A 27714-nucleotide genomic window follows, 5' to 3' on the forward strand; every position below is an offset into this window, starting at 1 on the left:
TTACCAGATGCAAGGAGATCAAGAAAACTTTCTAAGGCTTCTGCTGTGGCCAAGTCTAATCTCCCAAAAGACTGCCTGGAAAATCAAATGCTTATGTTACGTTTATGCATGTGGAACAGGTTCACACATGCTCACTTTTATAAAACAACTGACCATGTGTGAATCTGTTCTCAGTAGATGAGGAATATAACTGCTGTGCAACTCTGAGCCACTCATACTACAACTACTGGATAGTTGCAACACCTTTAATTTTCATCCTTAAGACAATATGTAATTTTTCCTATGGCTACTTAAATAAAAAAAATATAATTTGGCATATTTATGATGCATTAATGCATTTACTAAGAATAACAGAATGACTAGTGTTTTCTGAATGTTTATTTCTCCTATTTCAGAAGTCAAGCAGGCTTCTCTGCAGTGAGATTAAAAAAAAAAAAAAAAAAAGACAACAATAACAAAATCCCCACCACGCTTCCATTTTCAAACCTCCAATGACTTCCACACCAGTTCCATAAACCAGCATTGATACACAGACTTAACCAGTGTCGCATGGTCTGGCTTGCCTTAGGGCCAACAGAAAACAATATGGCAGTATTCAGGACATTGAAACTCATCTTGTTCAAATAAGGGATAAGAGCTAACCAATGTTCTTGAGACCCTGTAAATTGTAAGCTGTGAAAACAAGGAGATTGATGCATTAGAGGCCTGACACTTGTCGTGCTGTAACATGAACTAAAGGGCACAATTCCTCCCCTTCAATTCAATCCACGCTTTATTTCTTAGCTATACTGCTGTAGCTGTCCTATCAAACACCTTTGAACTGTTCTATTTCAATAAAGAATTATTTTACACTTAATATACTTTACTGGATAATAAAGCAGAACTCTGAATTTCCATCAAAAAGAGAAAAACATACACTAGAATGATTATCCAGGACTCCTACTGCAGAAGACCAGCCACTGAATAGAAAACCAGCACTTTCCTACTGCAGCCTTTTGGCTTCTCAGCATCCATGTTTATAATAGCAATTGGCAGACAAAGGTTGGGGTTTTTTTCTGTGCAGATTTGATAATAGAAATTTAATCTGAGGTTTGTTCCAGAAGGTCTGGATTTATGGGAGAAAATAGCAATAGCACATCTGAAGAATTTTGTGCCCACTGCACACATAGAATATTTTCCCAGAGAGTAAAGAATTATGATCAATAAACTGCCTATATACTAGTATATTGGATGACCATGAAAAAGAAGAAAGCAGTGGCCTAAGGATAAAAAAAACCCCTCATTTTCCAGAAAAAAAAAAAAAAAAAAAAAAAAAAAAAAAAAGACCTTGTGTGGTTCACTTGATGAATAAATGCACAATTAGATCAAGTATTATTCATGGCTGTCTATGTTGTCCTGATCTATGCAAAGACCGTAATGGCAAAATACATTCAGGACATTTTTCATTTGAAGGAATAAATAATTAAAATTAACTGCTTATCTCTTAATTGAATATTTTGCCATAAAATTTTTTTTTTTTTTCTTTTCAACACACTGGGAGAAGAATGAAAATGTACTAATCCCCAGACAGGTCAGAACAAAACAATAATTTACCATTGAAACAAAGATGCTTGACACAACTACCCAAAAATCTCAGAGGCTGGGTTCCACAAAGCAAAACTAAGCAAAACAAAAAAAAATTCACCCTCGAAGGCACAAGCATTTCTGCATGAACAACTGGGTAAGAGAGTTTAAAGGACCAGAGATAATACAGAGATCCTAAACAGTCCCATAATCTCACAACTTCACAGTAAATTGGGGAGGCTGTAATTAAAAGACATGATATTTAAGTGATATGTCTTAACATTTCTCTCCAATTTGCAGATTTCAGTTAAGATGTTTGAACTCCAAAACTCCAAACAAATGCAAATGTTCCCTGCAATCACATCCACCAGCAAGTATACTAATCGAAATCAGGCACTGTGGATGATTTTTAGAATAATCAGTATGGTCACATTATGGTATTATGGTACCAGTATGGTCACAGTATGTTCAAATCTGTGTAAGACATTGCCTAGAATAATAATGAACCATTTCTGTTCTATTAAATTTATTGTAAGAAGGAGGATATACACACTAGAAGAAATTTAGTAAGGCACAAAACGACATCATAAGTTAAATATTTTTTTCTCTTTAATCTTACTTCCCAAGAAATGGAACTATCTCCCACATTTTAGTATAAATTTCTGAGTTTTTCTCAGACAAATAAGATTTTTTTACATTTACCTGGAAAAAGAAGTCAGGCAATCAGAAAATATAGTTTTGATAGGACGGCAGAATCATCTGAGACTTGAACTGAGACCACCACAGCAGTATTTATTCAATGGAGCAATGCTATATCTCCACAGGTCCTGCAGGAGACCTTTTCTTTCCTATACAGTTCAAACCTAGACATTAGAAGCTTTGCAGGCAGCTCATTGGGCATTTCTTGTTCTTATACCAATATCCTCAGGAAGGTATTTGTCACCCTACATTCTTCAGGTTTGGCCTAGGAACTTCTCTTTATGGATCAAAAACCAATGATCCAACTGGCTAATCTTTCATCCCACTGTCGATCTCTTCCATATGTATTATTCTGCAGAGAATTGTTCCTAGAATTTAGTTCTAAACCAAGAATCCCCCACTCCTTCCTCCCAAAAGCAGACTGTTATTCACAGGGGCTGAGACAATCATGCTTAGTGCACTGAAGCCTCAGATCTCAGCTTGTCTCCCTGTGCTGCTTGCCCCAGATTTCTTTTCTCCCTTCCCAATGAAGACCTATGCCTACCAGTATCAGTCGGCTGCTTTTTTCCTGATTTTATTCCCTTTTCCTCCAAACACATTTCCAGATTTGAGAGGCCCACTGCAACATTTTAAAAGCTTCCACCACTGCTTCCAACTTTTTGATCTTGCCTGAAATCTGAAAAACAACTATATTTTGCTAAAGCTCACTCTAAGAAGAAATCCACCATGCATCATAATGTAGGAAAGTACACAAATACTGCTCATAACTATTTTACAGGAAACTATAAAGATATTATTGCAGAAAGATTTGTTTCTATATTACAAAACAGCCATAGGCAGAAATAATTCCCAGTGAGTGCATAGAAGTGACCACAGAAAAGTAGTACATATAAAAAAGTCCAAGTCCTCATATTTTTAAACCATTTTTCCTGTAAATTAAAAATTGTGGATACCATTTGTGGTTTTTTTTTTTCCTTTTCTTTTTTTTTCTTTTTAAAGCAGATAAATTATTTTAGCACAGCATAACAAACCAATCATTTCTGAAGATTGCATGTTGCATTAGCATGAAGCTCTGAGCCAGAGTAAAACAAGTTTAGGTGGCTTAAGGCTAGGGAGGGCTTAGATGGAAGATGGGCCTCTGGAACACAGTCTCTGCACTCCATCAAGAGAATTTACTGCCATCTTTGAAGATGAGCAGGCTGTAAACTGGAATCTAAGACTAAGACAACAGGACAAGTTTCTGGCTGGAGAGCAAACACTCTGCTACGGGGGCAGGAGCTGTCACATCACCAGTGGGTAAACGGTGCATTGCCACGAGTGTGAATTCTGAGGAATTGTCACTGTGTGCCCTGACACAGCCAATCATCACACATCCTATGGCAGCCCTCTGCAATTGGATGCAGAGAATGACCGACCTATTCCTTTTCACTTTTGTGCTTCCCAGTGTTTTCTTAGGTTCAAAGACAAAGCACACAGCTTCCATCTCCAATTAATGGTGCCAGATCAAGCCTCTTGCACACAAGGTATTTAAGTACCAGTAATGATCATTACCTGACATGAAACCAATAGTGAAGAGTTCAAAGAAAACCTCACTGAACAAACAAAAGATATCCAGTTCTGAACTTTGGCTGTAACACTGGGTGAACCAGCAAAAGCAGGACAACACAAAAATTAGCAAAAAACATTACTTAACAGCAAGTCCAATCATAACCAGCAGTCCGTACACAAGCCAAAGCCTCAGCTACAGCCAAGGTACACAAATGTCCCAGTTCAGTGTATGGTTTCAAACAAGGAACCCAGACACGGCCACCATGAGGGAAGAATCCTTAGGAAAGGCATCCCGAGGGAAGGTGAGCTCTAATTCTCCTACAGGTTTCCTACAGCTCTGAAAGTTAATTAAATAAAAAATAATGTCCAATTTGAATAGAATTACCTTTATCACAAAATAGCCTAGTCTTAAAAAGAAGCATTAAATTAGCTTAGAAATACTCATTGACCACTTGACTTGAAAATACATTTCTTCTGCTTTTGGGATCTCATTACTCGAGTGTGTAACAAAGCACAGCCCAGCCTAGCACACACCTGCAGAACTAAAACAGATCTGTGGAACTCATGTCAATGAAAGATCTATCAATGCAACTTAATAAAAAAAAACATTTGAGACAACATGTGCCAGGGATAACCCCAAGAAAGAAAACCCAACCTACCACTCTAAATTCCTGCATGGAATATCTGCAGTCATTGTTAAGTGGTCTTTGTGTTCATGAAGGAGAGAAGATGGAGCACCACCTCCTGAAAGTTCTTGATTTATAATGCACTACTGTTCACAGATCTGCACGAAAGAGATGTTTTCTCTTTCAGACAAACATCACTTCCATATCCTCCTTTGGTCTGGACCATTAGAGTGGTACATTCTTTTTATCAGAATCTTTTACAAAGTGATGTTCATAACTCTGCCTGTAAACACTGAATTTCAGGAACATATGACTGACTATGTACAACTCTTTTCTAACCTGACCTTGAGGCAAAGTTTCAAAGTCACAAAAGGAAGAAAGTAATAAGAACAACAAAAAAAATCATTATTTACAGGTATGAACTACTATTTTACATTAGATTTCAAAATGTTTCACTTTAGGCTCTTACACAAGCATTCTGTTTAAGAGATATGCTTCTCAAATACAATTAGCATCTGAAATGCCACCACAAAGATTCTTTTTTTTCCATTTTAGCTGATAACTGCTTAAGAGATAAATATTTCATACTTATGGGCTGCTCAGCAATGGAGAAATCAGATGTTTACAGTCACATGAAAATCTTCTTACTTTCCCTGCAGCATCTTTGTGAGATTTCATAGGGGAACCATTTTTTATATTTAGGGCCTTTAATTTTTGGGTAAGAGAAGTCAATTTTTTCTAAAACTTACAAAAGCAGAAGCTTCAATTCTGAAATGTGTCTGTGCAAGTGGAGAGAGGGGAAGGGAGATAAATTAAAAAATTCTGGTGAGTTCCTGCCCTCTGAATTAAGAGAATAGATTATTATTACACTTTTTATTTGCTTCAAGCAAAGAGCAAAATACAGTGTAAGCAAACAAGCAAGAAAGAAGTAGGGCAAACATGGAAAGCCTTACACTTTTGCATAGAAACAGAAGCCTTTATCCTGAAAATGCAAAGAGTACCCTTCCTGCAATTAAAGAGATGAGAGGTGGACAGAGTAGAAACAGTGACAAGTCACAGCCCATTACAGGACACTCACATCAAGCTTGTTTTGCTGCAGTTGTGACTCACTGCACTTCTTTAATAGCTCCCTACATGCTTAAACTTGAATAACAAAAAGGATTTCAAACAGGAGAGCATAAAAATTTGTGCTAATATTTGAGTCTTTTTATATATTTATATATATATATATATATAAAATCTAACAGACAGTTTTCTGTAACTATTTCTAGAGTTCATTTTTTACAGTGATTCCACATCTTATAAGTTTCACACCTCTGAACGTCAAGCCTTCTGCTTCCCAGAGGTGGAAAAGCAGGTCCTTGCACTGCTGGGCTGTGCTGCCAGGCAGCAGCAAGTTCACATGCAGCAGCTGCCTCCTCCCACCAAAACCAAACCCTGCACAGGCACTGCAGAGTGTGTCTGCCCTTCCCTAGGCTGTGTAGAATGTGGTCATCACAGCAAAGCTAACAGGGGCAGCAAAGGCCTGTGGAGAGCTCCAGAAGCCAGAGTTCTGAGCACTCACTGACACCTCTGAAGATGCAGACTGAGTATTTCGAATTGATTTGACTAGTCCCACAGTTCTTGAGTTATTGAAAAGGAAAATATTAAACCAATTTGTCTCAGAGCTTGAAAGGTTAGGTCCAATATGTAAAACGGAGCACAGATGATGAATAGCAAAGGATATACAAGATACCAGAGATATTTTTTTATAATAAATAGGTTTGTCAACCTCTTTTATAATAGCCTCTGTCCTAAATCAAATTTAGACAAAGGAATGCAAAAATATTCTTAATCAGTGCTTTAACTACAAGATTAATGATTCATTTAAAATAAAGGTCTACTCTGATAAAAGAAAATCTCATTATTTTAAGAAGCTGCCTTAGTCTACTTGATTACTCCATCTAATAGGAATGTAAATTAAATAACAAAACATAAACCCCATTTCTCTTATAATTCTTACATTAAGAATAATCTTGTTGTAAGCTGCTGCTGAGTAAACTAGTAATGAAACAGCTACACAATAGTTCCATTTAAAAATCAGCAGCAGCTCGGTTTGCAACATAAAAGATAACAAAAATACAGCTTGCGTATCAATTGCATCTTTCAGTAAAATACACAAATATTAAAATGCTGGCCAGGATTACAATGCTGGATTAAAACCTTGCTAGTCATAAGAGACAGACCAGTAAATTCATTTAATGCAGGGACCGTGGTATTTTATCACTGCATCATATTTAATGAACACCCTATTGCAAGCAACAACACCAGCATTTTCCCTTCAACAGCAGCTTTTTGCACATATGAAAATGCTTCTACAAAGGCTTTTGCCAATGCAGCTGATATTTCAGAGGGAAAGGAAATTGCATTCTTAATGATGTTACCATTACAGAAATTTCAGTTCTGTGCAGAGCAGGCTGGGTAGTCAATCGAAGGTCAAGCCAGTTAGAAGTCAAGTTCCTTGAAAGAACAGGGTTCTGAAGTTGAATTGTTTTTCAGGGAGAAGCCTGCTTGATAGGTCAATAGCTTGAGTTTTATAGCTGACAAGATTCATGGAAAAAAGTAACTTCCAAGACTGAAATGGCTATGGACCACTGAACAACAAGATTGGAAAAAAAAGCAGCTCTACAAGTCACAGTGTGTTTAAGCTCACCATTTATCAACTTTTTAAAGAATGCTACTTGCATGACTGATAAGTAAAGCTGGGTAATGTATCTCTCAGAAGCTGAGATACAAAACAAAAATAAAATGTTTTACAAGACAATATAGAAATCTTAAGATCATGTAGAAGTTGCTTGATGTTCTAATAGATCACAACATTTCTTAAGTTGAAAAGATTTTAAAGACCATCTAACTTCTTTGCCGTGGGCAGGGGCATCTTTCATTTGCATTTTACCAGTCCAACTATTAAGATAGAATTAAAAGTTAGGAGAAAGACAAGAAAACAGCAAGTGGAATCTTCAAATTTCAGACTCATCCATATAGATCCTTTAACTGCTAGCAAAACTTACAGCAATTAGGAAGCAAGAATCAATTCCAGTGTTATAAACTCAATGACCTTCTCTGGAATACGCATGCCCATGTGGGCACCTTCACATAGCGTCCACAGAAATTCTTCTTTTCCCTAAGGAAAGTGAAGGACAGAAATGGGAAAAATCTTTGAAAGTATTGAAAGTACTCATACTATACATTTTCTCCTCGGTAAGTGATAAGACTTACAGCACTTTTGCAGATGAAGTTTAAAAATAAAAATTGGGAAGTGGAGTTGGAGTCAGTCCACAGCCAATTTTTACTTTCTCAACTATCTTCCACATATGAATAAATTAGCAAGTATTTTCAAAGTACTAATGAAAAAACCCTGTTTCCTCCACTTTCATAATCATAAGAGATATATTAATAATTTTACACTCCAACTGAGTAGGGCTCCCCATCTGCAGCTTCACAGCCTTTGATTGAATTCACAAGGTACTATTTGTGTATTCAGATCACAAATCTGATTGCCATCTGTATGCACTGATTAGTTAGTGATCAAATAAGGTGCAAAATATATTCAAGTATGCAAATCAACTCTTTGCCCAAATACCAAAGGCTCAGTTATGCATGGCCACCTGAAATGTATCCTTTATGTTCCAAAATTTGCATAGCTTTAATATTAGTTTTCATCATCATCTCAGGGAACCACACTACTATTACAAAGGTAGCACATTGATGTTGGACAAACACTGCACTAGTTTTGTTAGAACCCAACAAGGACTGTTATTAGCAAAATAAGACATTTAGTTGTTTTAGGTTCCCATGCAAAAGTCTGGTTACAGGCAGGATTGTCTTAAATTATTTCCTTTTCACAGAGACAGAAAACTGCAGCAGAGATAAATTCAACAAATAAGAAAAACAAGGTGAGAAATGAATACTGAAGTCAACAATATTGCACCAGATGTAGCCTCTACTTGATTTCTACACCTGATTCTACAAAATCAGGCAAAACTCACTGCTGAAACCACACAATGGTTTAGTGATATGGGAAAGTGTGTTTGTGGGAACTGAGAGGGACTAAGAACAGTCTAAGAGTCTATCCTCTGCATTATGGCCTTTACAACACCAAGATGACAACTTTTTCCCAGGTGTCTCTAAAAACATCTGACTTAGCCTCATTTTTGAGAGCGCAAAATATTCACAAGCCTGAGAAGTGACTGTGCATCAACAAAAGTCATGCATGGCAACCTCCTGCCAGGCCTTAAGTGGAGCTAGCTCAGAAAGCATTCTAAGTCAAAGCTATATACATCCTTGACCTTTCCTGCTCCTGCAAACCACGCTAAATTCATTCTACCATAAAGTGGATGTTCAAATAAAAACAAAACTTTAAGCACAGAAGCACAGAATTTGATCTACTATTTTCTCCCTTCTCTTTTGCTGCCAGTGCTAACAGAAAGCCAGAAATTCCTCAGTGGGTTAGTTTTAGGAAAACATTGATTAATCAATTGGGTATTTTTTTTTTCCTTTTTAACCTTCATCTGTTATTTTGAGAAATTCTACACAAATCAGTGTAATATTATATATAATCACAAAAAAATTACCTGAAGGCAATTCAGAATGTGAAATGTATGTGTATAAAATACACTAATTAAACATTGACAACTAATATTGATTTTGTTGTAAAAAGAGAAAAACAGCAGGGCTGAAAATGGTGTAAGTTCCTTAATGGTGGCACAGTCACAGAGCTCAAGACAACCCATCAATTTATTTTTTTTTAATAAGTACATATAAGTTTGTACAGTTTGTACAGTTCCCTTCTTTTAGTCTAACATATGCAAAGCAAAAAAGAAGCAGAGTTTTAGGCAGACATTATATTTATAAGCCAAATACCTTACTATTTTTCTCACCAATAACTTTACTACATGGAGAGGGAAAGCAACCTATCCCTCTGAATAAAAGCTGCCTTCCCTGGTGTGCTGGGTCTGGCTGAGATGGAGTTAATCCTGGAGTACAGCCCATACCACTGTGTATTTTGGATTTGTGATTAAACCAGTGTTATAAACACACCAGTGTTCTGACTTTCACAGCACCATGGTTTCCTTTTCACGACTCTGCCCACCCCAGCAAGTAGGCCAGAGGTTGGAAAGGGACACAGTTGGGACAGTGGACCCAAACTGACCAAAGGGACATTTCCTACAATATGCAATTATTCTCTGCAATAAAATCTCAGGGAAAGGAGGAGGAGGAGGATGGGGGTTTTGATTATGGCTTTCATTTTCTCAACCAACCATTGTGCATGCTTGCTTTTCAGGAATTGGACAGACATTGGCCTACCAACAACAAAGAGTGAATATATTTCTGATTTGCTGTTCTGCTTGCACATGCAGCAGCTTTGCTGCTTCATCTCAGCCCAGGGGTTGCCAGCCTTTGCTCTTCTAATTCTCTCCTCTGTCCCACTGTGGGGTGAGTGGCTGGGTGGGTGCTTAGAGGCTGGCTAGTTAACCCATGACATCTGGGCACACTCAAGACACTGTTCTCCCCATTACACTCCCTGTGTTTCTTCTCAGGCTTGGGAATTCTGAATAAAGAATACAGATTGTGACATTTCTATTCCTTTAAATCTAACATATTCATTGCAGTTTAAAGGGCACAGATGAAGATCCAATTTAGAATCTGCAAAAAAACAGATAAATATCTCTAAGAACCATGAAACGTTGATAACGCCTACTTCTCAGCTACTTAAAGGCAACACTGTGAAGTCATCATGCCCAACAACTGATTAAGACAGCTGATGAAAATTATCTAGTGCAGATAGTATGAATACCTCTGAGGCATATAGTCCTTTATACATTATGAAACCTTTAGAATTTAACTGAATTATTAACAAAAAACTGAGAAAAAATGAATTTAGGCAAGTGAAGACTTAGAAAACTGGGCCTAAGACTGCAAAACTGTGATCTAAAGCTTCCTATAAATATTGTAGAAAATACTAAAACAAAAGCAAGATATATATATATATATATATATATATATATATATATATATACAAAACAAAATTTGCCATCCCTTGTTAAAGTAAGGGTAATCTGTTTGCTACCCAGACACATAACTGGGCATACAGGCAGCACCCAAGTACAAAACAGGTTTTAGTGAAACATGCAATAAAACAAAAAAATACAACAGGAGGGTGGAGTCACTATAACAACACACACTCCATATATAACAATCCTACAGCTCTCCAAACTGCTCAAATTGAAAAGTTCCCCTTTAATAACAATTACCTTGTTTTTCTGTCAAAACAAACCAGGACAAAGAGAATAAAGTATCATCTTGGTTACAAGACAAATTGTTCATTACATCAGATCATACAGTGATAACCTGTTAACTAAAAGAAGTTTAATTATTCTGCTAAGATAAGTTAATTAATTTTGTCCCTTTTCACATTTAGCTTTTCTGATCTTTATTTGATCTCCCACGCACAAATGATGTGGACATGACTCTCATCTCTATCATTAATACCGCAATTTTCAATTCTCCTCTGAAAATGATGTAAGCAAATAACCAGGTAAAAAAAAACTCCATGTCCTAATTTTTACTGGTGTAAAAAAATAAACAATTCAGATGATTTAATCTCTATAGCCTTAAACAACAATTTAAATAATCCTGTTATTGTTAAAATGACAAGGAATATTATTCAGGTGAGCATTAAAAACATTGATTTTGTTTGCAAGAAATTCATTAGTTTAAGACAGGAACTAGGTATTTTTTCATTGAGACTGGGGTCTTTGCCAAAAGTGGCAGCAGCACAAAAGCTCTCCTTTCCTTTGAGAAGCAGCAGCAATCAGGAGGAGTAGCTTCAGATAGGCTCAAGCACAGTATCAATTTACATGACAGTTTTCACCATCAGTCTATGTGTATTATGCACCTCCTGGTGAATAAATCCACAGAAAGTGTGATTTTCTCCTGTCCTTGCCACTGTGAAAAGGACAAATAACTCACATATTCCAATTCAAACCCTATATTTTAATCCACGTATGGAAAAAGGTTTAAAGAACTCTACAATTTTTTCAAGTGCTCATAATACCTTATTACCTAAAAAATAACCCCCCCAAAAACAACACAAAAAAATTTAAAAAAACCAAAAACAAACAAAAAACCTAACAAATAGAAACATCTTTGCTTAATGGAAGAGACTATCATAAATTTTAGGGCAAAACATGGCAATAAAGTCCAATTGCTCTGTCATACTCTAGCATAAAATGTCAGCTTCAACACAAGGGCAAGTGAACCCACTTAGTTTCTGGTGAAAGCTGAAGTTTGAAGGCATACATTGAGATGTACAGCAGACTTCTCTAATGCATCCATTGGTGGAAAGTAATTTTCTCTCCCTTAGCTGTTGGAGAGAGACAGAGCTGCTGGCTCAAACAACAGTGACTGAACATTTTTTCACTCTAGTGCACTCTGATAAATAAAGGCTACATTCAACTGAGACAGGAATGAGCTTCCACAATCAGAAGGTTTTGAAAGCAACCTGAGGTTGCTTTGAAATATCCCCTTTGAAACTCAAGGCAAGCCTCTTGTTGAATAATATCTATGAGTAAAATTTTCTACCACTTCTGGCAGACAACAAAAGAAGAAACAGAATAAGAGCAGATTGAAAAGCTCTCATGAGAACAAATTTTCCTAGCTCAGGTTCTCTTCTTGAGTTCTGAATATCCTTGAAGGTGGAGATTACACAATCACTCTCAGATTTAATGTCTGACCACCCCCAAGGCAAATTTTTTTTCTACTATTTAATTGTATTTACCTCGTTGCAAATTCCCTCTGATGTCTCTTGTTCTTTCATTGTGCACCTACCAGAAGAGTTTGGCTTCATCTTCCCTGTAACTACCCACCAGACAGTTTAGGACAGCAACAGCATCTTCTCTTCTTCAGGCTAAACAATCCCAGCTCTCTCAGCCTCTCCTTGTGCATGATTTGTTCTAGCATCCCAGTGGCCTTTCTCTGGACTCACTCCAGTATATCTATGTATTTCTTGTACTGGGGACCCCAGAGCTGAACACAGTATTTCAGATGCAGTCTGACAAGCACCAAACAGAGGGAAATAATGATTCCCTCCACCTGCTCTCCATGTCCTTGCTTTTAGTCTAGTGTACAGTTGGCCTTCTTTATTGAGAGGATACATCACTTTCACATGTTCAGCTTGTCCACAGGGATGCCTAAATTATTTTCTGCAGTTCCACATCTCCAGACTGGACTGTTATAGCTCGATTCCTGTAGATAGTAAACTCATCTTCATTGCTTATATTTTTAAGAGCATCTGGGCTACAGTATCTCATCTTTGAGCACTTCACACTGTCATAACTCTTCACAGCAAACCAGACAAGCTCTGTTTATTGCTTTACTCTAGCATAGCATGTAAGCACTAAAGGCAAACAAAACCTCTTCATTAGCCAAAAAAGAACTTGGATTTTCAACCAAGGCCAAGACAGTGCTGGCAGAAAGCAAAGTTACTGTGTATCACCTCATAAATCCTGGACTCAGCTCACATTCATATGGAGCTAGAAAAAGGCTGTTATGAGTCATCTCTCAAATGCTGTAAGCTTAAAGCAACCTGAGTGTCGTCATAACATCCCCTTAAAGCCACAAAATAAGCATTTGGGACTTTTGTTTGTGAACATACTGTCATTTACTTCCTCTTCATTGTCCTGGTCCTTTGATATGTGATGCACAGAAAGTAGTATTTCTTAGATTTCATTTGGCTCAGCAAAACAATCTCTGTCATGCCACTGGGTGTCTGACCAATAAATTATGTAATTAATCCTGTGGAGGAGGGATTGGAAATAGTGCTTCATTATGAGCAGACACCAAATCTCAGTCTCATTTTCTTTGCACTGTTTACCTCAATATAAAGATCAATGTATCTGTAAGCAGAAGTTAGAATGATATATAATATCATGCACTGAAAATTTTGCTTTGGAAAAATAAATGTAAGCTGTAAAGCATTTGATATTGTGATTTCCTGGTGTAGCTTACTAGGAGCAGAATGATCTTACCAGCCAGGTATCAAAACTGAATGCCGAATTCTTTACTCCTTTACAGCCTGTGTTCTTATACATCTGTAAACAATGGGAGTAAAATGCTACCATTTTAGCAAGACATGTTTTCTGCTTTTAGCTAAGAGTGAAATCTGTCAAATATCCCATAGAGATTTTGCCAAGATCTTGATTCATTGCAGCCATTTCACCTGAAACTGATTTTTACCGCTAAAACAAAACTTTTTGTGACTACAGTTGAGCTTCTATGAAGAATTAGTAAAATAATCCTAAGGCAGCACTGAGGAATAATTGCAACAATTAAGTATGGACACGTCAGTTATCAAAAAAATAGCAGAATAGTCATACGGTGCTGACTCCTACTTCTTACCTCCTCTTTTACTAACGCATTTAAAAAGGAAAAAAATATGACTCTCTTTCTTGTCATCTTATAGACAAGTGCATGAGTCAATAAAAGTTTTGCATTAACTATGATATGTCACAGAATCACAAATAGAACAGCAGAAAAACCCTGCATTGAATACTTTGAAATGTATTACAGATTGGTGATAATATAAAAGGATTTAAGATAAGAGATCCAGAAGAAAATTCAACAGTATGCACATGTAGAACTATAGAATATCCTGAGTTGGATTGTGCACACACTATTTTAAAAATTATGTAACACCTACCTAATGTCAGCTGTTCCTATTTCAGTATCTGCTTTAGCTAACAGGATTCTACAGATTTCAAAGAAGTAAAATACTAGTAACCTCCATGGTTTTCTTGTTATTTTCACCTTTTGTTAACTTGCTTAGCTATTTCAGAACACTGTAAATATGTACTTCCATACCAACAGCAAGAAAAGTTAATGAGGTTATGGCAGTGGTTAAGGCACTCATTACCATGATGTTCAGTTAATAAAAGGAATCCATTTTAAGAACTGCAGTACTGTAACAATAATGCAAAACTTTTTTTTTTTTTTTTTTTTTTTTTTTTAAGATACTGCAGTACTGCCAGCCTGAGACAGTTGCCCTTACACCTGTCAGGCAGGTGTAGATTCAGAAACCCTATTCAGAGCCTCATTAGAACAAGACTGAGTGAAACAGAGGGATACAGAAAGGGATAACAGAGCAGAATGTAAGACATAATTCTACAGCCTGTAGAGGCAGGAGAGTCTTCAGAGTCCTAACCCACACAGAACTCTGTGCATCAGCAGGGGGCACAGGGAATAACAAAAGCAGAAGTCACAACTGACAACTCTTGGGACACAGCATATTTAGAAGCCACAAAGTTAGATGAATCTCTGAAGTAATCATGGTTACCTGCACAAGGAGGTGCAACTGGAAATGGTACCCTCTGGACAGTCTTAGTCTGTACATCTTTGTAGGGGTAGCACTCTCTTTGAAATCTATACCTTTTTCACAGGGAGGAAAATTTCAGTTGCCACTTTTAAGATTTTTCTTCTTGAAACAGATATAATGTAGACATAGGATAGAAAAGAACAAGTCAATTTTAGTTAAATCTGAAGTTCAGATATGAAGCATGACACAACAGAATAAACACTGTAACAAAAGCTCACTCCCTGATCACAGAAAGTGGATAAAATCAACTTTAGAAGCATTGAGGGGAGAAAAGCTAACTGAACAGGATCAGAATAAAAAAAAAAAAATCAAAACTTGGGAGTTTAGTGCATTTGGGGATTATTTGTTGCTTTTTGGTTTTTTCTGATTGACCAAGCAAAGCTTTTAAAACAAAGACATTTTCAGTAAGCAAAAGCAGCCCATAAGAAAACTAGAGAAGGACTTTTTACAAGGATATGTAGGGATAGGACAAGGAAAGAAGATTGGTTTAGACTAAAAATAAGGCACAGAAACCCTGACTGCTTTAGCTTTTTGGTTAGGCAGCTGTTATTCAGGAAAGCTAGCATGTAGCAGCACAAGAATAAGAAATCCTTTTTGTTGATGTTTTCACAGCTACCCATTGTAACCATCCTTTAAATGGCTACATTCTTACACAGTGCACCAACTTATGATTGAAGAAAAAGTAGTGGGAAATAAGACTTAGATACTATGTATAATATCAATACTCCCTGATTTTAAGTTACGTTTGAGTGTAATTAATTCTCTTGTCAAAACAGTTGCACAGAGATCTACTTCAACCAGCACCTCTAGCCTACATACAGTATTCCAGAATACCATTTTCATCCCTGCTACTGCCTGAGTGAATACACAGGCATACATCAGACCAGACAAAGTTTCAAATGGTAATATGGTACAAGATTGAGGTTTAAATGAATCCTTGAAACTCTAAGAGCAGATATATGTCACTGCGGTACAGTTTATTCAATATCTATTATTGATGCATTTTTGTATCTGACTTCCTGTTCTGTACAAAAAGCCCATTTGATTCTTGCTGTGAAATACACTTAGAGATAGTTTCAAGACAACCAGATCTTAAAAGTTCTGATCACCTCTGTGCCCAACTTTATTGTGGTATTATAGTCCAGCTACAGATTTTTAAAAAAATGTGCTTACATGTAGCATATTGCTTACCTGCACTGCATTGAGATATTTTTAAGCATTTATTCTTTTTCCCACAGACTGACAGACAAAAACAGGATGCAACAAAAAGTCATGCACCCTTTTAAATACTTTTACATCAAGTGATGGCTCTGCTATTAAAGTAATGGGTACTCAGTTAAGATTGAGTATGACCCTCTCTGTTTTGGAAAATGTAGGTCTTTACCACCAGCATCCAGAATCTTTTGGGAAAAAAACTGTTATTGGTTGAAATACACTCTGAATAATATTTAACTAAAATACTTTCTTTTTTAAGTAACTGTGAAAAGAATTGTAAAAATACTGTTTAAAAACATTTCAATTGCTGCATTTCAACACTTAAATGCCTTTTTTAAAAATAATATGCACCTCAAACTTACTGTAATTCAAGCTTATAACTTTAGACAACAGAGTTATGTATATAAAGTGGGTTTATATTCTATAATAAAAAAAACATTTTTTTAAGACTGCATTGTGTTAATTACATACATGTATACATTTCTTCTATTTCTACATTATTATTATTATCATCATAATCATCAAGTTCTCTGTAATTAGTTTACATTTTAGATTGGGAATGGAATATCATGGACCCAGTATAAGCTGGCATGGATCAGGCTGAAGGAGGAATGGCAGCATCTCCACCATATCCTCTCCTCTGTCTCTGGCTTTCCTGGAAGAGTCCTCTCCTTGCTCACAGCAGGAACACACCTGAATGTCTCCACAATGCCCCAGATACCATGCTATTTAGCTGGGGCATCTCAGTTTTTCTTTAGCTACAATTTAATGAGAATTAGCTGAGAGTTGATGAAATATACTGTTCAAGTACTTTTGTAGAACCCTACATTTTTACCATATCCTTCTATGTTTATAGTTAATTAATAGTAAATTAACTCCACAGTAAACCATTAGTTGGATTTTGTGTTTAGAAAAGATGCAAGATGCTTCAGGACTAGAAATTGGTGATAGAAGTTCTCCACAGGATTTACACCATTAAAGGACAAATTGGAAAAAAAAATTAACTCTTTAACACAAGGAAACTTGTGTTTTAAATTCCTGACTATTGCTAAGTACCTTCAATGCAGAAAAGTAAAACTGCTTAGAGTATTTTCAAAGATGGTAACCTAAATACTATATATAGTTATTTAAATATCTTTTATTCAGGTTAAAACTATTCAGCAAATGAATGTCTTTTGTCCATAACTCATTGACTCAAAAGCATCAATTTTTTGTCTTCCTGAAATAATATCACGTAAAAGTTGAACTTAAGTCATGGACAAAGACCTCAAAGAGTGAGGTGAAGATAAATCACTTACAGGCAGCATTTATATTATCAGTACCACTGAGGTTAATTTGTTTATTGAAAGACTATTAGAAAATGTATTAATAACTTTTAATTTGATAGACTGTACTTGCCCAAAATAAATCTAAGCCATTTCTAGAGCACCACAATTCATCACTTTAACTTATTACATAGGGAGAAATTCTTAATTGCCTCCAGAGTAATTTATTTTAAATGAAAGTGAAAAGAATTCATAAATTAATCATCCTTTTCAATTATTCTTTCCCAAAGCAGTGGGACCAATTATTTTCAATAAAGTTTTTCCTACTCACAGAACATAACACTGCTCAGTAAAACTCACTGAGCACCCAATTTGAGCTGCATTTTGGTTAGTGACACAGCTGCTGCCCTGACATTTTCAGTCTTCAGAGCGGTTACAAGAATCCAAGGGAAGCAGGCAAGAACGAAGTTGTGAAGTCAAAATTGGAGTCATCTCTGATGACTAATCAGTATTTAAGAGCTAAACTTGCATTTAAATCAGTTTATCTTCTCTACAATTACCGAACAATACTTCAACAGTCTGGAGTTTGATATTTCAATGAACCAAGTTCATTTGTAAGGATATTTCACTTGGCAAGCCATGGTCAAAATGATTTTGATTTTTATCATGTTATAACACACTCTTTCTAGTTCCCAGAAGTGGTAACTCAATAACTGCAGGATAAGTCCAGAAAAAAAAAGCAGTCAGAGGCTAAAATCCCCTTGACTTTTCAATAAATTTAAGGAAGGCTAATCAGGCATGCCAGAGAAGTGTGAAACTTACCAATGACCTATCAAGTTTTCATGGAGCAGGACTTCTTGCAATTCTAGTTAAGCATTATATCTACACTTTAGGAGAGAACTGTGCTTGGATTAATAGCAGACAGAGCAGCTGCTGCTCTTTGTTTTCTTTCCTATTTTGATTTGTAAAAGGTAGGAAAACAATCTTAACTTTCCAAGAGGATTAGACTAAAGGGGTGATCAAAACAATACAGTCTGATGGGATATTCTTCTGCTTAACAAGGAAAAGACAGTGCATGACATACTTGGCTTTCAAATCATATGTCATTGACTCAAGTCTTTACTTTGTGATCCTTAAAATGGTCAACACAAATCTCAGAGGAAAATGAGATAGTACTAGTCATTTGTCCCAAAATCCAAATAAGACAATGAATATATCTCCATTTTTGTCTGCATGTCACCTGGTATCTTGAGCATGGGATGGCTGCACCAGCTGCTCACCAGGAGCATGGGAGGCTGGCAAGCCTGCAGTCAGCCCTGGCTGCTGCACAATATAACTGGGAATCTTGAAGGGGACACATTCTCACTGTGAAGGCACAATTCGTTCTCTCTCCAATATATTTGACTTCAACAATAATGTATTTTCTAATACTATGAAAGGGTAAAGTCACCCCACCCTAGTGGGTTTACTTCCTTTTCCGAAATGCACTGAAAACACAGCCAGGCCAGGTCTACCTGGAAATCATCACTCTCTGGCCATTTCCCTGGTGGTGCTTTCCTGTACTGCCTTCCTGCCCAGCTGGCTACCTGTGCTGCTTGGCCCAGAGGGTACCTTCAACTGGGCAGATTCACACTTAACAGAACAGAGGAATGAGAAATATTACATTCCCTTTAATAAAATTCAAACAAAAGAACAAAAGTAACACAAGTCTACTCAGATTCAAAACAAAGGATCTGAGTAGATTTCTCCCACAGCTATAAGACCAAACTTAAGGAAAAGCGCAGTCCCAGCACTTGCTTCCCTGACAAGCACGTTATCTCTGCTGCCTACTGCAAGGCAAAGATGAGTTCACAGGATGCAGCTTGTGCAAGGTTGTTGCACGCTCCAAAGAAATATATTCTTTATAAAGAAAAAGTCCTGTGGCAATTCAAACTCAGCACTATTTAAGGCAGCCTGCCTGTGTAATTAGCAAGGGCAGACTGTAATATCACAGGCCTGCTGGGGAAAATGAGTTCCTGAAAGCTCTGGAAGCTGGGCTTAGGTAAGAACCTCTTGCCACAGCATTTAGTGTCCATTCTAATTGCACATATTTCCTCTGAATTGCAACAAATTGTTAAGGCAAACAACATCTCAGTTATTTAACAGTTAGAGCCAGCCAGTCTATGCTGTAAATAGATGTCATCTCAGGTAATGAATATTCTTCCCAAAACTGGACCACAAAGGTATAAAATAAAAATCTTCTAAGCACTCATTAGTGCTCATTTCCTCCTGCAGTCTACAAATATGAAATCTAATTTTGTAGGTCTTTATACTCTCTTTGCATTCATTTTGGCTGGAAATGAATGGTGGTGTTAACTAAAAATATCCTTTCAACATTGAAATTAAGTACATTGGCTTAAAAAACATAGTCCAAACATCTGTAGTTCTTCTCAGCTCAAATTATACATTACTTAATTTCACTAAGTTCTCCATCATTTCACAATACTTAAGCATGACTAACGTAATGAAAAAAACTGCTTTGAGCACAGAAAATATTAACCTTTTTGTAGATTCATGGTCAACCAAAAGAAGCAGCATGTCTGATGTTGACCCTAGGTAGCCTGGTAGAAATTACTACAATTTTTTTAACCACCCCAAAGAGAAATTCTGTTAAGTTCAAAAGAAAGATAACCATCTCAGTCTCAAAAAAAAAAAAAAAAAAAAAAAAAAAAAAAAAGCTGTCTGCATAGAAACATACATGGTAACCTGTCAATAAAGAGCAACGCTCTACTCAGAGCAACTGGCAACACAACCTGAACAATTAGCAGAGATAATTGCTTCTCTTAGAGCATGTACCAATCTCAGCAACACATCCATGTCTGGCCATGCATATTATGTTTACATTCCCCAGAAATGACCACAAAAAGACAAAAAAAAAAACATTGTTTGACACAATGTTTCTCCATCAGTATTAAAACCCAGTGACATGCTGGTAACTCAATGCAGACATCTCGGTGGGGCTGCCAGGCTCAAAGTCTAAAAAGCTTTCACACAGTTTCAGCATGAACACACACATACCATTCTTCAGACAAAATGTTCCCTCAAGAATTACCTCAATCTATTTGAAAACTGTTGCTTAAAAATATTGCTGTAATGTTGTTAATGTTAAGTGAAACTTAAATGTAGGTGTCAAATTAGATATTAAATCCTTTTCACATAATATTAAATATGTATTACTTTCCCTCAAATGTTGTGTACTCACAGCCTTTGGATACTGAACTATCACAACAAACACTCTGTACATGGCTAGCGGGGTTCTTAAAACACATCTAAAAAAAAAACTATGAGAAAAATTATACTTTCAAGGGCTTTTTGTAAAAGCAGAACATATTTCTTGTGCCCTTTTGAAAGAATGATGTTTCCAATGATCTCCACTATGAAGGGCTTCAACTTGAATGAGCTCTCAATACACCAAGGAAAAGCCGAGATACAAGAAAGTTTTGCTTTTTAGAAGGTAACATGTAACACCTGCCATGATCAGGATTTTCAAAAGAAATTGCCTCTCCAGTTCTCCTTTGTGCTCAGCTACACATGAGAAGCTGTGGGGTGCAGAACAGAGAATGCTAACCCCATCATTAAGAATTTGCCTTATATTACACAGAAAGTTTCTACTTCCTGGGAAAATTAGAAGAGCAGCTCAGTATCCTCATGAACCAAAACAAGTCAGACCTTAAGACCCAAAACCTGACACTACCCTTTTAAAACCACAATTAACTTTTACTAACAGAGAAAGGGTGAAGTAAGCTGTCATTATGTTTTAAATCAACTCAAACACAATAAATATTTGAGTAATTAACAAAAACTTTTTTTTTTTTTTTTTTGTGCAACAGTTCCTGACATCGTCTAACTTTTCCAAAACAATGTAATTTAGCCATCTGGGAAACTAAGTGCACTGCCATGTATGGTCTTACACAGGAGACCAGCTGTAGTGGTTTGTAAGAAGAAAACTAGGAGATGTAATAGGATTTCTCCCTTCCCCCTGGCAAGCTGTAGACACAAGTTCAAAGTCTGTAACTAAGACAAATATACAAGGCTCAATTGTGCCCACCATAAGATTAATTTCATATCACTATAATTACACACTCACACAAAGTTCCTCCTGGTTTACACCATCTAAAACTACCACTAGTACCACAGAATGGTGAAACTAAACTTCTGTTTACAGTCATAAAAAAGCATCAGCTCACTTGAAAAGTCAACATTTGTTTGAAATTATGTTAAAATAACAATTTAAGTCCAAAATTCACATGAAGTATAAACAAATACAAGCCCATAATTTTCCTGACTATTGCTTTACATATAAATAATAAATTATCCTATGATCCTCCAACTTCAAAATACATTCAAATTCCAATTTATAAGATGATTACTTTAAGCCAAGTGAAAGAACACCTTTATGAATCCTGAAGCACCCCTCCTTTCTGCATAACAAAAGCATTTTTACCTTTTCTTTGTCTCCAAACTTTTATTACTGTAAGTATATAAGGCACACTCCTACTGCACTTTTTTCTTTCTAAAAAGAAGAATCAGTTCTTGCAACTGAACAAGAAGAACTGTCAAAAATTTAACAAAGGCAACTGTGGGCCCCTGCATTTGGAGTGGAACAACCAGCTCCAGGACAGGCTGAGGGTGACCTGCTGGAAAGCAACTCAGCAGAGAAGGACCTGGGGGTCCTGGTGGATACCAAGCTGTCCATGAGCCAGCAGGGCCCTTGTGGCCAGAAAGGCTGATGGTGTCCTTGGGTGCACTAGAAAGAACGTTCCATCAGGACTAGGGAGGTGATCCAGGTCCTCTGCTCAGCTCTGGTGAGGCACATCTGGAGTGCTGTGTCCAGTCCCTGGCTCTTCAGGACAAGAGAGACACAGACCTCCTGGAGCTGGTCCAGTGGAGGGCTACAAAAATGATGAGGGGTCTGGATCACCCCTCTTATGAGAAAAGGCAGAGGGAGCTGGGCCTGTTCAGCCTTGAGAAGAGACAACTGACAGTGGAACTCCTCAATGTCTGTCAGTACCTGAAGGGAGGGTGACAGATGGACAGTCAGGCTTGTCTCAGTGGTGCCAAGTAATAGGACAAGAGGCAGTGAGCAGAAACTGATGCACAGGAAGTTCCACCTGCACATGAGGAAAAACTTTACTGTGCAGGTGACTGAGCACTGGTAAAGATTGCCGAGAGAGGTCACGGAGTCTCTGTCTGTGGAGATATTCAAAGTCATCTGGACACAACCCTCAGTAAACGTGGTCTAGAGGACCCTGCTTGAGCAGTGAGGCTGGACTAGATGACTGCCAGCAACTCCTTCCAATCTCATCCATTCTGTGATTAAAAGACCAGGATAATGACACGGCACTCTTATACTGGCCATAGATGCAGACTAAAGATGACAACCATGGCAGGCTGTGTGCTTCCTTTGGCAACAAAAGAGGTAAACAAGGGCACAGTCCTACACCTCTTTCTCTAAATCTATTTTCCTGCATACTAATCCTCCCATTTTCAACAGACAGCTGGGTCCTAATACCCTCCTAGCATGTCAGAGCTGCAAGACTTCAGAAAAGCTCATCCTCTTTAGCAGCATGTACAGAAACAGTGGAAATGTGGAGGTGCATTTCACACAAGCAGCAGCAGGGAAGGCAGGACTGTTGCTCCTCTTGCATGAAAACCCTTTAGACCAAAGTCTAAAGCAACAAAACAAGTTAACCTTCCAGCAAAACTCTACACAATAAAAAACTCAACCACTGATGTAAAATAGGCCCTCTATTTCTGTGCACAGGTTAATCATGGACACAGACTTCAGGCCTGAGGTGCAAATTTGACATTGGTTTTACATTGCTGATCTTCCCACAAAAGGCATTGGAGTTCTATGGATAAAAAGCACTACAGGGACAAAGTATAACTTCAACAGTATTATAATCATAGCACTAAGTCACAACTGATTCACATCAACGCGACTGTAAAATCCGTTCTTTTAAGTTCCACAGTAAAACAACAGAGGAAGGTATTGCATATGAAACAGAAAGAATAATGAAACAAAGAATATAAAGTTGGGATGATTCAACAGCATTTTTGAATTATAATCACCCATGGAGAAAGTCAGCAAGCAGTTCCTCCAAAAAGAAGAACAAAAATCTATGTAAGCAAGAAATACCTTGATTCCTAAATGGTGCTTTTTTTCTTTAATTTTGTTTCTCATTTCAGGTGGTTTTTGAAAGCCCTCTTAATGTCCTGCTGGATTCCTCTACCAACAAAGTCACTGATGAGAAATTCATGAAGGATACACAAACAAATTAACTGGAGCATTTACAGAAATCTGCAAAGTAGACTCTGTAAAACAGCATTACTTCTACATATAAGCCCTTTGTCCACATTCCATGGTCAAAAAGTTTGATGGAAGAAATCAGAACAATTAGAGTGAAAAAAATGTTTTATTTGTACTTTTGCCCTTAAGCCAAGCTGCACCAAATATTGCCTGAAATTCTTCTTGAAAAGCTGGCCATTTAACCCACTTTCTGAATAGACTAAAAACAAACAAGAAAAAGCCAACAAGAAAATAAGACTTGAATGACCCGGATATGAGAAATTTTCTCAGCTAAGAATATTTAATGTGAATTTGTAGACACTGGCAAGTGGGACTGGCAAGGAAGACAGAGTATCGGCAAATCAGACTTCTCAGAGAAAAGCCAATTCTCAGATCCCTAAAACTGACAAGACTTTTTACTTCATTCTCACTCAGAACAGGTGTTGCTCCTTTCTGCATTTTTATTTTTTGCATCACTGTTTGATTTTGAATATGAGCTCCACTGCCGGCCTTCTTCATTCATAATTCATCCCTTACAGACAAGATTGAAGAAAAAGCATTTTAAAGGAGCTAGAGACTTACTGGTGTTTAGGATATTCAGCTGATATAAGGTCAGGTTTGAGAAGTAGATCCTACAGTTATTTCATTATCTGCAAAGGAAGATCATTCTATCAGGAGAGACTTCGTGGTCAACACAGATGTTTGTCATGACCTACCTAAGGCAGCCCCTGGCACAGCTTGGTTATTGCTGCAAACCCAAGTGCTCTCATGTGTAAATTTCTTCATTTCTCACACATTTTATAAAGTCCACCTTGGGACTCAGAAAAGACTACTTCTGAACATCAACACCACTCATTTACCCTCACAGGAATACATTTCATCCCAAGATTGCAATTCCCACTTGCTTTGCTTACATTTTATAATTGTTAACAGTGCAACTGTATTAGCAAACAACACCTCTGCAAGGTCTGAAAATAAGCAAATCCCTGAACACAATTTTTCCCTACAAGCCATTTTAAGAAAGGGCACTTAGCTCCATCTGCTGGATTTGGACAATTTCTCTCTGAGACTGAAGACCACACAACACAAATGGACTTATTTTCCATTTGTTATACATCTCATATGCCTAAAACAGAAGTCCAAACTGCTGCTAAGTAAATACCTCCTCAAGTGCTATAAAGGCACCACTCCTACCTCAAGGTCCATTAATACGTCTCATTAATGCCCTTAGGAGCAGCAACACCCATCCTTGGCACACCTGTCTCCAAGTCAGAACTAATTTCTTGTATTTTGCCCTGTTTCTATGCTAATTATAAACACAGAGGCTAGGGGGGGAACTAAAGCTAGGCTGTCCAACCAGATTTAATTAACTATTTCAAACATCTAAGCAAAAGTCACTGGAGGGAAAAAAAAAGCCCGACTGGTAAATATTAACATGATCTTCCAATCTGAACCTATAATACTATAAAAATCCACCCACTAATAACACTGCTGTGTTGTGAGACATTTTAGAAATGGGTGTTTTACAGCTGATGGGAAGCAAATTCTCTTAGTAAAGGAATATCCCTATTTAAAGAAAACATCTTACAATGAGTTTAGAGGTTCCTAAATATATATTCATCATTGCTTCTTCCCTTAGTATGCATTGTTTCAGCTCATCAAATACTTCTAATGATTAGCCAGAACAGGATAGATATATGTAAAATTGCATTAAAATATATATTTAAAAAACTACTTACAATTATAAAATTCTAAATTGGATTTTCTGGGGGGGAGGAAAGCATACAAATGTTTTTATCATCTGTCTGTGATGACTAGTGTAATTAATATATGGCTTACCTGTGTCAATGAACAAATAAGAATTGTATCAATAAAGCCTTTAAAAAAAAAAACTCAACCAAAAAAAAAACCCCAAAACAATATACCCACCAGACACTGCTATACCCTAGTCTTTTTATATGTATTATTTTACATTATACATTATTTTTACAAGTGTATTTTCTTTTATCTTAATGAAGCATGGCTAAATTTACACTGGAGTAATTCAAAGCAGAGCAGGGACTGCATGCCTGCATGCCTAAGCTCTCTGCGTACATTGGTGGGATTTTGTTCATCTGAGCACAGGCACAAAATGTTTTTATGGCACAGTAGGTATTTCAGTGGAAAAATAAAACCTTCTGAAACACTTTGGCTGTCAGTCACCTACCTTTGGCTCTTTGTTACTCCCTCTTTCCCCTGAGCCAGCCACCAGAGGAGACATTGACTTTTCTTACAATCTCTCCTCCTGAACAAGATATATTGAAACATCTATTTAGTACACAGAGAGCAAATCCAGGGGACACAAACCTGTTCCTATACTATACAGAATTTTTAACACAAATCAGTCTGAGATACAACTATTTTCACAAAATAGGAGGGGATTTTTTTGCTTGTTTGTTTGGGGGTTGTTTATTTTAATTAAAATAAAAATGAAAGCTGTGTAGCGTGTAACTACATTTCAGAAGTCCTTTGCTGCCCTCATGTGTTTCACGGGCAAAGTAACCCTTGGAGTCTACATACAAAACAAAACAGTTTCTCCAATCAAGATTAGTTCTGTTTGGAAACGGCATAGTCTATACACATAAAAACCAAAAAATAGCTGAAACTTTGTGTCTTTTTTCTATTAAAGCTAGGCTTTTTAAAATTTAATGACTATATATTAAAAACAAGAAAAAGTATTCAGCTTGAGATAATCATATTCCCAGAACAACAGATTTCAAGGGCAGCAGGCCAATTTAGAGAGAGTTGATCATGTTAGACTGATGAAAAATCTTAATTTTTTAATGAAAAGTATGTTTTTACATAAAGCACTACACCCTGCACTTCTCCCAAGGGCCTCAGTACTCAGTCACAGTTTGATGGAATTTGCCTCAGAATTTGGCTGCTGAGGTTCAAACCATCCTTAGCAAGGTTTCAAACCAAACTCAGCAAGGTTTCACCATTCAGTTCTTATGTCATCCTACTCAGTCCCTATGCTGATCCCAGACCTCAGTCTGTCAATTCGAGTTTGTAATAAATTGTAATAACACCTCCAACGCCAATCCTGGGTTTACAGTGATAAACCATATCAGAATAACCAATAAAATCTGCCCTGTGAATAAACTCTTCCATACCCTGGCTATAAGTCATAAATAGCCTTCCCTGTAACAAAACCAGTGGCAGATCATTAGCTCCCGCTAATTCCATGGCAGGAGAGCAAAGGCAAAGTGGGATCACGATCCCCCAGGTTTGCTCCCCAAGCACAGCGCTACCAGGTGCGCTGTTGGCACCACAAGACAGGACACCTGTGTTAACAAGAGGGTACGTAGGGCGAGGCAGCAGGGAGAACTGAAACATACAGCAGGCTTAAAACATACGAATATCCTCTTTACAGGCACTGCATAAAAATGCCTGCTGATGGAAATTAACTAAGGGGGTTCTACTAACTCGTAGTGGCCTAATGGAGATTTGAAATGCCGAACACTGATCTGCTTACCCAAGTACCAACATGAGCAGCCTCTGAGGAAATTCATGGTTTCTGTCCGTGTGTTCTCTCTCACTGGGATGGTTTCTGTCCGTGTGTTCTCTCTCACTGGGACGCAGGGGCTGCGGGCACCGGCAGCGCAGCCCCGGGCAGCTCTGCTCTGCCCGCCCGTGCCTTCCCTTGCTAAGGCCTGCAACCTGCGTTCCTCCTGCTTCCCTCTCCTACTGGCAGCACAGCTTGAAGGTAGCAACTTCAAGCTACCTTGACTCTCCTCTCGGAGAAGGGATTGCACGAATTTATGGCAGATACCTGAACGCTCAGCATCCCTTCGCCCCTACCTGGCAGCCCTGCGCGCCTGGCGCGCGTCTCCCACATGGAAAACACCGCTGGAAACACGGCTCTGCCCAGGCTGGGCGCTCTCAAACACAGCTCGGACTGGGCGACACCCCTCAAGAGCGCCCAGGAGAAGGAGCCGCAGGAGCGCCCCCAGCCCAGCGCGGCGGTGCGGGAGCGGCGGGGCCGGGCGGGCGCTGCTTGATGCCCCGCCTGGCCCCGCC

General features: G+C 37.7%; 1 long non-coding RNA gene across 2 annotated transcripts; it reads right to left on the reverse strand.

Moving 5' to 3' along the window:
• On the reverse strand, window positions 1–27567 carry LOC137473360 (uncharacterized). Of its 2 annotated transcripts, XR_010998716.1 has the most exons (4): window positions 27467–27567; window positions 25862–25939; window positions 14809–14900; window positions 1–75 (listed from the first exon to the last, which is right to left on the reverse strand). It is a non-coding gene; the product is annotated as an uncharacterized lncRNA (long non-coding RNA). The 2 variants fall into 2 exon arrangements; XR_010998717.1 differs by lacking the exons at window positions 25862–25939; window positions 27467–27567 and adding an exon at window positions 24570–24730.
• Window positions 27568–27714: the final 147 nt, after the last annotated feature.

Source organism: Anomalospiza imberbis, chromosome 4 (genome assembly GCF_031753505.1).
Source record: "Anomalospiza imberbis isolate Cuckoo-Finch-1a 21T00152 chromosome 4, ASM3175350v1, whole genome shotgun sequence".
In the NCBI taxonomy this organism is placed as follows: Eukaryota; Metazoa; Chordata; class Aves; order Passeriformes; family Viduidae; genus Anomalospiza; species Anomalospiza imberbis.